We start from the raw sequence: 12,827 nt of genomic DNA, 5'->3' as shown, positions 1-12,827 counted from the left end.
AACAACTATGTAACGAACAAATAAGCGTTCAAAACACCAAAGGAAAAAGTACAATGAATTTAGAAGGCTAAAAATGGCAAGAAGACAAGAAGTCTAGAAATCCAGAAATCAGGTAACCAGTTGCATATAGTAACACAATATGACAACAGTTCAAGCTCCTCAAATCAAATTCAGAATGACACAAAAATTATAGAAGGTAAGACATATCATGATCTTTTGTATCAAAAAAATCTCACAAATAAACTATATATCTATCATAGTTAACTAATGTACTATGTCAATACAACAGAATTGAAACTACAATGCTCCAATATACATATACTGCAACAAGTTCCACCATGCATACATTGTGGAACAAAGAAATTCTAATATGAAGCTCCTTCATTATGCTGCTCAAATGGAAATGTTGTACTAGCACCAACAATAATTCCAACTGACCTATATAAGCTTTTCACTACTCAAACAACACAGAGTCAAGATTTCAGAAGATATATAAGGGCATATAATAGTATCTTTTCATTTACTTCTTTTGGAGTACAAGTTGATAAAGAACTAGTGAATGCCAAAGGAGGAGTTTACACATTTAAAGCTCAAGGACAAATCTATCATGAACTATCTCCAATAATTCAAGAAAGACAAAGCCCCTGCTATTTGCAATTATATATCTTCGACACAGATAATGAGCTGGAAAACAGAATGAAGATACTTAAAGATATGAAATTGAAAGAGCCAATAGTGTTGAAAATAATGCAAATACTTTCAAATAATCCATATGCAAGATTCTTCAGAAGATTGAAAGATGCTGGTCCTCTAGAGTCTCGTGAAATACTAATTAAGAGTGACATCAATTTAGACAAAAGAGTCTATAACAAGCCTACAGCTGATTAAGTAACAGTCATATGGATTTAAGGAAATAATCCAAACATCAAAGAAAGATGTGACAAAGTTATCTAAGGAAATTCAGGAAAAAAAACATTTAGTGAAGCATTACTACGGATGCTATGATGCGTTGCAATATCCATTGTTATACTCAAATGGAGAAGTTGGCTGGCATTGAAACATTAAAAAAAAAGAGGAGGCCCCAACAACAATTCCAACTGGAATTACTTCAGAGGAAGATGCCCTTTTTCAAGCTAACGAACAACATGATGAAAGTAACATATTTTAAATAAAAAATACAACCAAAATATTTATATTCTATTGAAAAAAAATTCATCACTTTTTTTTTTTTTTATATCTGTAGGTTTTGATGAAAGGGAAAAAAAAATATCTCTTAGATCATATTATTGCTACAAATTACAAATCAAAGCTGATGATAATTCAATCATACTACACTCTAGAAGATTGCTACATCAACTCGTTGTGGACATGTACATCAACATTGAGGCAACAATATTGGATTTTTTTTGCTGCAGATAATCAAACATCCGAGCTGAATTGTACCAAGGAATTGTTGATAGTATATCAACAGGAGAAATAAGGGGAAATCATGTTGAAAAAAAAAATGGTCTACCTGCTTCATTTATTGGAGGACCAAGAGACATGCGTCAAAGATATATTGATGCATTAGCTTTAGTTCAAAAATATGGTAAACCAGATCTCTTCATCACTATGACCTGTAATCTCAAGTGTATTGAGATTCAAGAAAAATTACAAGAATGTCAACTTGCACAAGATAGGCCAGATCTTACTGCAAGGATTTTTAGAGGAAAGCTTCACGACCTTAAAGAGCAGCTGTTTAAGAAATCAATACTTGGCAAAGTTTGTGCACACGTACATGTGATTGAATTCTAGAAAAGGGGATTACCACATGCGCATGCACACATTTTAGTTATTTTTCAAAAAGAACAAAAAATCACAAATCCAGATACTTTTGACAAGTATGTTTCTGCTGAAATTCCAAATGAAGAAAAACAACAACAATTATATGAGAAGGTTGTGAAGCATATGATGCATGGACCTTACGGAGATCTGAATAGACATAATGCTTGCATGAGGAACGGAGTTTGTAAGAATCGTTACTCAAGATCTTACAATGAAAAAACAATGCAAGGACAAGATTCATACCCAATTTACAGAAGAAGAAATAATGGAAGAAAAGTCATGATAAGAAAACATCTATTGGATAATAGATGGGTTGTACCTTACAACCCATATCTCCTGACAAGGTATGATTGCCATATAAATGTAGAGATATGTTCTGGATTAAAAGCAGTAAAATATCTATATAAGTATGTATATAAGGGGAATGACCGGGTTACAATTTCCTTAGCATACAACACTGAAGATTATTTCATGGATGAAATAAAGCAATATAGGGATGCAAGGTGGGTATCAGCACAAAAAGTAATGTGGATAATCTTTGAATTAATACAATTTAAATGAGATGTTCCCTTATATGATAAACCTTCAATTGCATCTACCAAACAAACAACTTGTTTGGTACTGGAAGAATAGAGGTCTCATTAATGTGATTCAATCTGATAATACAACAAAAACAATGTTGACTGAATTCTTCCAAATGAACACAGTATGTGAAGATGCGAAGAATTATTTATACAAGGGATTCCCAGAGAATTTTGTGTGGAATAATCAAGCAAAGTGCTGGACAAGAAGAAAAATTAAGGAGGCAATTGGACGAATCAACTTGGCTAACCTAATTGAAGAAGAGCGATTCTATTTGAGAATACTATTGAATAACATCAGAGGAGCAACATCATTTGAAAATCTTATGTGTGTAAATGGAGAACAATGCAACACTTTCCAAGAAGCTGCATGAAGAATAGGACTACTGAAATGCGACAATGCAATTTCTGAGTGCTTAAGAAATTGAGCATTATTCAACATGCCAATAATGGTCCGAAAACTTTTTGCAACAATATTGGTTTATTATGAACCGGTAGATATTCGAAAACTATGGGAAGAACATTTTGAAACCTTATCTGAAGACTTCAATACACCAACTGCATGCATAAGAGATAAAACTAATGAAACTTTAAAAAATGTTCATCACTTCTTATAGTCAATGGGCCAAAGTATAGATCAATATGACCTCCCAAAGCTTCTTAATCTTTAGTTGGAATTCAGATTGCATATTCATCTTGAATTTCCTTAAAATGATTACCAACCAGAATGAATGGCGAACAAAAAAGGACATACAACATCATTTTAGAATCAGTTAAAACCAATATTGGTGGGACATTCTTTATTGATGGACCAAGTGTTGTATTATTTTTAATATAATAAAATAATAAAGGTTTCATTTAAAATTGGATTTATAAGTGCGGAAACTTTCCTTTGTTTATTTTAGGAAAGTGTGCTATATAGTCCCACATTGGAAACCGAGATGTCGAAATCCAAGTTAATTAATAGGTACTGCCTATTAACTTTGATTTAATATCAAAAGACATGCCAATGCGTGTGCAGTGTACGAGCGAGGACGGTGTACCATCCGAGCGCGCTCGCGCACGCGCGGCGTGGGCAGTGGGCTGTTTAGGCATTTTTGGCGCACGCACTTAGCACTTTGCACGCTTCGAGCGAGATCAGATCTGAACCGTCTATTTTGATCAACGGCAGATCTAGTGCGATGGAAGTAGGTCCATAAATGTCATCTTGATGGTTCAATCTGGACCGTTAGATCGTGCGGCCGAACGATCCAACGGCTCAGATCTGAACGTTGGCATTTGTATCCCTACAGGGAGGTGCACCCATACGAACAGAGTCATGAACTGTTCAGTAGAGGCACCTCAATGTCTATAAATCCTCTCTAGCTTCTCAACAGCAGTAGATAAGAAAATCCGAAGATTTCTCTGTTCTAAGTTTTGTCTGTGCTTTGCAAAACTCGGGAAACAACCTTGAGTTTGGGCTTCTTTGTATCCTGGGAGACAATTCGCTGGTACCTCATAGCACCTTCCGTGAGGGGCGAATTACGTCTTAAGGACAGCGACATAGTAACGTGCCTAGAAGCTTCAGCTGTCATATTGTTATCTCGTGCTCCTGATTACACCAGGTTTTATTTTTTCTAACATTCTTAAGACGTAATTTTACGAGATGGCACAGTCACTAAAGCAACTTGCAATGGACATCATCAAACTGGATCGTTTCGACGGAACTAATTTCAAGTGTTGGCAGAAGAAGATGCATTTTCTGTTAAGTCAACTAAGTGTGGTGTATGTACTGACGACACCCAAGCCAGAAGAGAAGGAGAACGAAACAGTTGCAGAGACACGAAACAGGCAGAAGTGGGAGACTGATGACTACTGCTGCAAAGGTCATATCTGCAATTCTTTGTCTGACACTTTGTTCGACATGCACCATGAGAAGCAGTCAGCGAAAGAAATATGGGATGCTTTGCAAAATACCTATCTAGTGGAAGATGCGACAAGCAAGAAGTTCCTTGCAAGTAAGTTTTTTCGATACACTATGGTAGATAATAGAAAAGTGATGGAACAGTTTTTTGAAATAAAACAAATCCTCAATCAATTTTCCCAACATGGTATGAAAATGGATGAAAGCATTGTGGTTTCAGCCATTTTAGACAAGTCGCTCCCTCCCCGGAAAGACTATAGGAAAAGTCTGAAGCACAAGAAGGAAGATGTCACTCTTGCAGAACTAGAGAGTGATATGCAGATTGAAGAAGAGGACAAAATCCGTGATGGAACTGATACCTCTAAAGTTCTTGTAGTGGAGGAAGGCAAAGACCCTAAAGAAAAGAAAGATTCTGACAAAGGTAAAATGAAGAGGAAGGGGAGCTCAAGTTCTAATTCCTATAAGAAGCAGAAGTTTGATCCGAAGAAAAAGGGTCCCTGTTATCACTGTGGCAAAATGGGTCATATCAAGAAGGAATGTCGGCTTCTGAAAAAGAAGTCAGATAAATTAGATGACAAGAACAATCATAAGGAGAACCTAGTGGCTATGATTTCTGAAGCTAATGTTCTTGGTGCTGACACTTCCTGGTGGGTTGACTCTGGTGCAACCAGACATGTCTGTAATGACAGAAGTTTATTTTCTGAGTATAAGTCAGAAGACGATGGGAGTATTCTCTATATGGGAAACGCCTCCACTGCTACAGTGAAAGGAAAAGGGAAAGTGCAACTTGAGTTCACTTCTGGAAAAATCCTTACTTTGACAGATGTTTACCATGTTCCAGAAGTTAGGAAGAACCTCGTTTCTGCGAGTCTGTTAAGTAAATTTGGTTTCAAACTTGTATTTGAGTCAGATAAATTTATTATGACCAAGGGAGGTTTCTTTGTGGGGAAAGGATATGTGTATGAGCGTATGTTTAAGTTAAACATTGTTCCTGTTTCAATGAATAAAGTTAATAATTCTGCTTACATGCTTGGTTCGTTTTCTTTATGGCATGGTCGTTTAGGACATGTGAATTTTCGTAAAATGAATGATATGGTTAAACTAGACTTAATTCCTAAAGTTAACCATGATGTAGATAATTGCAAAACATGCATGCTGACTAAGATAACTAGGAAGCCTTTTCCTAATGTGAATAGAGATTCTTATTTTGGTTTTGATACATAGTGATGTTTGTGATCTCCATAGTACCCCTACTCGAGGAGGAAAGAAATATTTTGTAACATTTATTGATGATTGTTCCAGATTCTGTTATGTATATCTCTTGAATTCTAAAGATGAAGTTTTGAAATATTTTAAAATTTTTAAAAGTGAGTCTGAGAATTTTTGTAAGACAACTATCAAATGTCTTAGGAGTGATCGGGGTGGGGAATACTATGATCCCGAATATTTTGAAACTGTGGGCATAGTACATGAGGTTACAACACCTTATTCTCCTCAGCAGAATGGCATGGCAGAAAGGAAAAATAGGACTTTAATGGAAATGGTGAATGCTATGATGTCATATTCTGGTTTAAGTAGAGGTTTTTGGGGGGGAAGCATTATTAACAGCCTGCCATATACTGAACAGAGTTCCTTTCAAGAAAAGCCCAAAGACCCCATATGAACTTTGGAAGAAACGAAAAACAAATTTGTCATACCTTAGGATTTGGGGATGTAGAGCTATTGTGAAAATTCCAGAACCAAAAAGGAAGAAGCTAGGTGAAAGAGGTGTTGAGTGCATTTTCTTAGGTTATGCTCTGCATAGCAAAGCATATAGGTTCATGGCTGTTGAACCTAATGACTCAATAAAGTTGAACACAATTATAGAGTCAAGAGATGCTATTTTTGATGAAACTAGATTCTCTTCCATTCTTAGGACTACAAGTTCTTTAACCATAAGAGAAATGAATGAAGAGTCTCAAACACTTAATGCTGAACTAAGGAGGAGCAAAAGGAAAAGGACTGAAAAGTCTTTTGGCCCATATTTCTTTATGTATCTAGTTGAAGGTACTAGAGAAATTCAAAGTAATCAAACCTTAGTAGTTTTAAATGTAGAGACATATCCTAAAACTTATGAGGAAGCTATGAAGTCTCAGAATGCTGCTTTTTGGAAAGAAGCCATAAATGATGAAATGGACTCCATCGTGGGAAATAATACTTGGAAATTAGTTAGTTTACCCCCTGGATCTAAAACAATAGGGTGTAAGTGGATTTTCAAAAGAAAATTAAAAGTTGATGGAACCATTGATAAATTTAAGGCAAGGTTAGTAGCGAAAGGTTTCACTCAAAAAGAAGGAATAGATTATTTTGATACTTATGCTCCAGTGGCTAGGATTGCTACTGTCCGAGTTTTAATTGCATTGGCATCTATATATAAATTTGTCATTCACCAAATGGATGTCAAGACAACATTTCTAAATGGTGAATTAGATGAAGAAATTTATATGCAACAACCTGAAGGATTTGTTGTGAAGGGACAGGAGTGCAAGGTCTGTAAGTTAGTAAAGTCACTATACGGACTCAAACAAGCACCAAAACAGTGGCATGAGAAGTTTGACAAAGTAATTTTGTCAAATGGGTTTAAAATACATGAGTCCGACAAATGTGTGTATAGCAAGTTTACTGGAGGAAAGGTGTGATAATCTGTTTGTATGTTGATGACATGCTTATATTTGGTACTGATTTAGAACAAGTAGAAATTACTAAGAAGTATTTGTCTTCTAGTTTCGATATGAAAGATATGGGTGAAGCTGATGTCATTTTGGGCATTAGAATAATCAAACATGATGATGGATTAATGTTGACACAGTCTCATTACATTGAAAAAGTGTTGAAGAAATTCAGCCATTTAGATAGTTCACCTGTTAGTACACCTTTTGACTCCAGTGTTAAATTAGTACCAAATGATGGAAGAGCTGTTTCACAAACTGACTATGCTAGTGCTATTGGTTGTCTAATGTATGCAATGACAGTACTAGACCAGACATAGCATATGCTGTAGGAAAACTTAGTAGGTACACTAGTAACCCTAGTAACCTACACTGAAAGTCAGTCTTTAGGATTTTTAAATACCTAAAAGGAACAACTAGCTATGGTTTAAGATACAGTGGGTACCCTACTGTTCTTGAAGGGTTCACAGATGCTAGTTGGATAACAGACAGCGAAGACCACTCATCCACAAGTGGTTGGATATTCACTCTTGGTGGGGGTGCAATATCTTGGGGTTCAAAGAAGCAAACCTGTATTGCTGATTCTACTATGGCAGCAGAGTTCGTGGCACTAGCTTCTGGTAGTAAAGAAGCAGAATGGCTTAGGAATTTGTTGATAGAAATTCCAATATGGCCAAAACCCATGCCACCAATTTTGCTTCATTGTGATAGTGAAGCAACCTTGGCTAGAGCATATAGCCAGATTTACAATGGAAAGTCAAGACATATTGGACTTAGACATAGTTTTGTGAGGCAGTTGATAGTTGATGGAGTAATTACCATCGATTTTGTAAGATCAAGTCAAAATTTGGCAGATCCATTGACAAAAGGTCTTACAAGGGACTTGGTCAAAAATACTGCAAAAGGGATGGGTCTTAAGCTCATTTCCTAAGGTCACCACCAGAGGAAACTCGTCTCAATACTTGAGATGTCAAATTTGAGTTCAATGAGTAAAGTACTTTGTATGGAGTGATCTGCAAGCACTAATTATTAACCATCCCAAAGAGGAGTGCTTGGTACCTGTAATGTAGTGGAGGATGAGCTGTATGCTCTTAATAGATCTATAACAGTTCTTGTTGGGGTGTTTATTACAGGACACCTTTGATAGATCTACCTAAGTGAGTGCATGAAGTGAGGCCGCTTCTTTGAGTTTGGGCTTAGATTCTAAGGCACTCATGATACCGGGATAGAGACACATGGCCTTATCAGTGTCCACTTATTGGAGAATATTCGGAGAAGAAATCAAGTGTGTGATATACGTCCAGCTTCTCATCATAGAATTATCAGTTCAAAGGCTTGACTACTGTATACTTCTGATTAGCTTTGATGGATTTCACTAAGTGGAGGTTCAAGTCTAAGTACACCTACCATTTAAGCATTTGGTTCCTAGTTGATGTTGTGTATTTACTTTCATTATATTGAAAATAGTGGACCAAGTGTTGTATTATTTTTAATATAATAAAATAATAAAGGTTTCATTTAAAATTGGATTTATAAGTGCGGAAACTTTCCTTTGTTTATTTTAGGAAAGTGTGTTATATAGTCCCACATTGGAAACCGAGATGTCGGAATCCAAGTTAATTAACAGGTACTGCCTATTAACTTTGATTTAATATCAAAAGACATGCCAATGCGTGTGCAGTGTACGAGCGAGGACGGTGTACCATCCGAGCGCGCACGCGCGGCGTGGGCAGTGGGCTGTTTAGGCGTTTTTGGCGCACGCACTTAGCACTTTGCACGCTTCGAGCGAGATCAGATCTGAACCGTCTATTTTGATCAACGGCAGATCTAGTGCGATGGAAGTAGGTCCATAAATGTCATCTTGATGGTTCAATCTGGACCGTTAGATCGTGCGGCCGAACGATCCAACGGCTCAGATCTGAACGTTGGCATTTGTATCCCTACAGGGAGGTGCACCCATACGAACAGAGTCATGAACTATTCAGTAGAGGCACCTCAATGTTTATAAATCCTCTCTAGCTTCTCAACAGCAGTAGATAAGAAAATCCGAAGATTTCTCTGTTCTGAGTTTTGTCTGTGCTTTGCAAAACTCGGGAAACAACCTTGAGTTTGGGCTTCTTTGTATCCTGGGAGACGGTTCGCTGGTACCTCATAGCACCTTCCGTGAGGGGCGAATTACGTCTTAAGGACAGCGACATAGTAACGTGCCTAGAAGCTTCAGCTGTCATCACTGTTATCTCGTGCTCCTGATTACACTAGGTTTTATTTTTTCTAACACCAAGAGGAACTGAAAAATCATTTCTATACAAGGCAATACTAGCAAAAATAAGAGCAGATAATGGAATTGCTATTGCAATAGCAACATCTGAAGTTGCAGCTTCAATATTGCCAGGAGGAAGAACAACACATTCACTATTTAAAATTCCAATTAACATTGAAGATTCAAGTATCTGCAATTTCTCAAAGCAAAGTGTGGCAGCAGAATTGATTAAAAGAGCAAAGTTGATTATATGGGATGAAGCACCAATGGTCAAAAGACAAGCAATTGAGGCAGTTGACAAAACATTCCAAGATATAATAGGTAATACGTATTTGGAAGAAAAATTGTTGTCTTTGGGGGAGACTTCAAACAAGTATTACCTATTGTACCTCGTGGAACCAGAACACAAACAGTGGAATCTAGTGTGGTCAGATCATACTTATGGCCAACCATGCAAAAGTTATAGCTAACAACAAATATGAGGGCTATAAATGATTCTAGATTTAGTGAATACTTATTGAGGGTGGGAAATGGAGAAGAACCCACAAAAGAGGATGATATGATTAAAATACTACAGGAAATGTTGATCAAAATGGAAGATGATAAAGTAGGAAAAGAAGAATTAATAAAGGAAATATTCTTTGAACAGCAACAACAGCTCTATTCAGCAAAGGAGATCACAGAAAGAGCAATTTTAGCAACTAAAAATAAAATAGTTGACAATATAAATGAGATAATGATTGATAGATTCCTAGGTGAACGTCTGGCATACTATATCTATGATTCAGCAACAGATGATGCAGACACACAATACCTTGATGAATTCTTCAATTCATTGGCACCAAATGGATTGCCACCTCATCGTTAAATATTGAAAAAAATTGCCCTGTGATGCTCTTAAGAAACTTAAATCCTGCACAGGGAGAATACAATGGAACAAGATTGGTTTGTTGACAACTTCAAAAGAATGTCATCCTAGCTGAAATTGCAGTTTTTTTAGTTCCAGGAAAATTTGGTTCCAATTCCAAGAAGACCATTATGCCCAGCAGAAAATGAAGGATATCCCTTTTGTCTAAAAAGAGAGTAATTCCCAATTTGACTCAGCTTTGCAATAACGATTAACAAGTCACAAGGCCAAACAATTCCAAAGGTCGGTATCTATCTCCCTGAACCGGTATTCACACATGGACAACTATACGTTGCATTATCAAAAGGAATCTCGATGTCAACAACAAAAGTATGTATCAAAAGCAAAACAAAGCACCCAAATTAGAAGATTACACAAAGAATGTGGTCTACAAAGAAATTCTTATTGAAAGGTAATAAAAACACTACATTTTACATACATTACTATAAACATAACTACATATTACTCATCACATTCATCAAAAAATTGTTTACAGGATTACTGACCAATCAACATTGACTCAGTGAAAAGAAGCAACAAAATAGTCCACGAAGGTAAAAAAAAACTCTCAAGGAAATTTTGATCAAGTTACCTGAATGTTTTTATTGTTCTTGCATGGTTTTATAGTTTATTGATTCATCAATTTTTAGCTCTTTTGTTGCCATTGGTGTTTTACTAGGGAACAAGTCTTCCTTGCACTTTTATTTTCTTTGACACATCACAAAAACAGACTCCTAACATAAGTTTTTAAGCCATGGATATGTCAAACCTTCTTAAAACTCAACCACTAAAGATAGACAATAGTCGATGCCTTGATACTTGCAAAATCTTTCGGAGGCCCCGTTCTCGAACTAGTTTCCTTGGTTGGTCACAATAACTTTTGGAACTTCGTATCTATATACAATATTATGTGTGATGAAGCATTCCATCTGAGAAATATTTATTGATGCCAGAGGTTCTACTTCAACCCACTTTGTGAAATAATCTACGACGACCATCATGTATTCTCTTCCTCCTGAAGCTTTGGGTAACTTCCCTACCAAGTCTATCCTCCATCTTGCAAAAGGTATAGGAAATTGGAATGATGTCAATGCTATTGCTAGGCTATGAGGTACAGTGCATGAGCTTGGCACTTGTAACACTTTTGGACATAAGCCTTTGCATCTTCTTGCATGGTCAGCCAGAAGTAGCCTTGTCTCAATGCTTTATCTGCTAGTGCTCGAGCACCAATATGTGCTTTGCATACTCCTTCATGAATCTCCCTTAGGACCTTATTGGCTTCTAGAGAACCTAAACACCAAAGTAGTGGTCGGGTGGGAGACTTTTTATAGAGTAACCCCCTCTAACCATATATCAAGCAGCTTGTTGTTGAATAGTTCAGGCTTTTTGTCTCTCCTTCGGGACCTAATTATGCTTTAGAAAGTAAATGATCAGTTCCATTTACTCTTGTTCAACCAGTATCTACATATGATTGACCACATTTTTGCTCAAATTTTTTAATTCTTCAAGATAGACTACTAGTTTTGTAACGTCAAGTTTGCTTGGTCATTCTCTGCTCTAATCTCTGCTCTAGGTAATTGCCTAATTAGTAGATCTAAAAATTGGTGTCTGTGCTGGTTGACCAAGGTGAGATATGTGCCCATCCTTTTTTCTTTCGCCTCATATGCTCAATTTACTTGATTCATGATTAGCTGCAAATCGATTTTGATTTCTAGATTTTGGATTCCAAGTGTTGTAGCTAATTTGAAGTTGGCCAGTAGTGCTTCATATTCAGCTTCGTTATTAGAAGCTTAAAACTTGAAGTGAGAGCATACTTTATTATGAATCCTGCTGGACTCTGGAGAAGTAATCCTACTCCACTGCCTTGAGCATTGCTGGAACCATGTACATATAGGACCCATCTTCTTATTTGCTCGGGAACAATCTCCTCTTTTGGCTATTCTTCCTATGAATGTTGAGTTTAAACTACATAGTTCGAGGGCTTCACCTTTTATGGACAGCCGGGGCAGGAACTCAATTTGATGCTCAATAAAATCAATTGCCAAGGTAACTAGTCGACCAACCAGGTTTGGTCGGTGTAAGATTTTCTTCAGAGGAAAATTAGTTAGTACTATTATTGGTTGTAATTGAAAATATGGTATGTTTGTCCACCGCTAGATACCTGGTCTCAGCATCAATTAACACATGCCTTACATAATATATTGGATTTTAAACAGTACCTTCCTCTTGGACGAGCACTGTGAAATCCCTCACAACCCTAACTCGAAAATCTATGTTGTAGGTCAGAAAACTAGAAGTGAAGGTAGAAGACAGTTGTGGGCCATTTCATTTGAACCCATTGGGTCTGACCTAGAACCAATGGATGTTGATGATGAAGATCCCATTATGGAAACCTTGACTGACTTTGGAAGAAGTTGCAACTTGAATGATGATGGACTTGGAAGATGGACTATGAGTACAATGTTGACACAATTGGAAGGTCCTACAAAACAAGGTATGACTCTTTCATAAGTTGGAAAAGGACCCAAGAGGAGCTTGTGGCTTTTCGGGACCAAAAATCACTTTTTGACCAAAAGGTGCTTTTGGTTGATTGCCTTGGTCGCCCTAGCGACCAAACCTCCCTAAGACAGATTTGGTACTTTTT

The sequence above is a fragment of the Hakea prostrata genome, chromosome 9 (assembly GCF_041222555.1).
Source record: "Hakea prostrata isolate BN-2017 chromosome 9, UWA_Hpros_2, whole genome shotgun sequence".
NCBI classification, from domain to species: domain Eukaryota; kingdom Viridiplantae; phylum Streptophyta; class Magnoliopsida; order Proteales; family Proteaceae; genus Hakea; species Hakea prostrata.
This window is presented reverse-complemented; position numbering follows the sequence as displayed.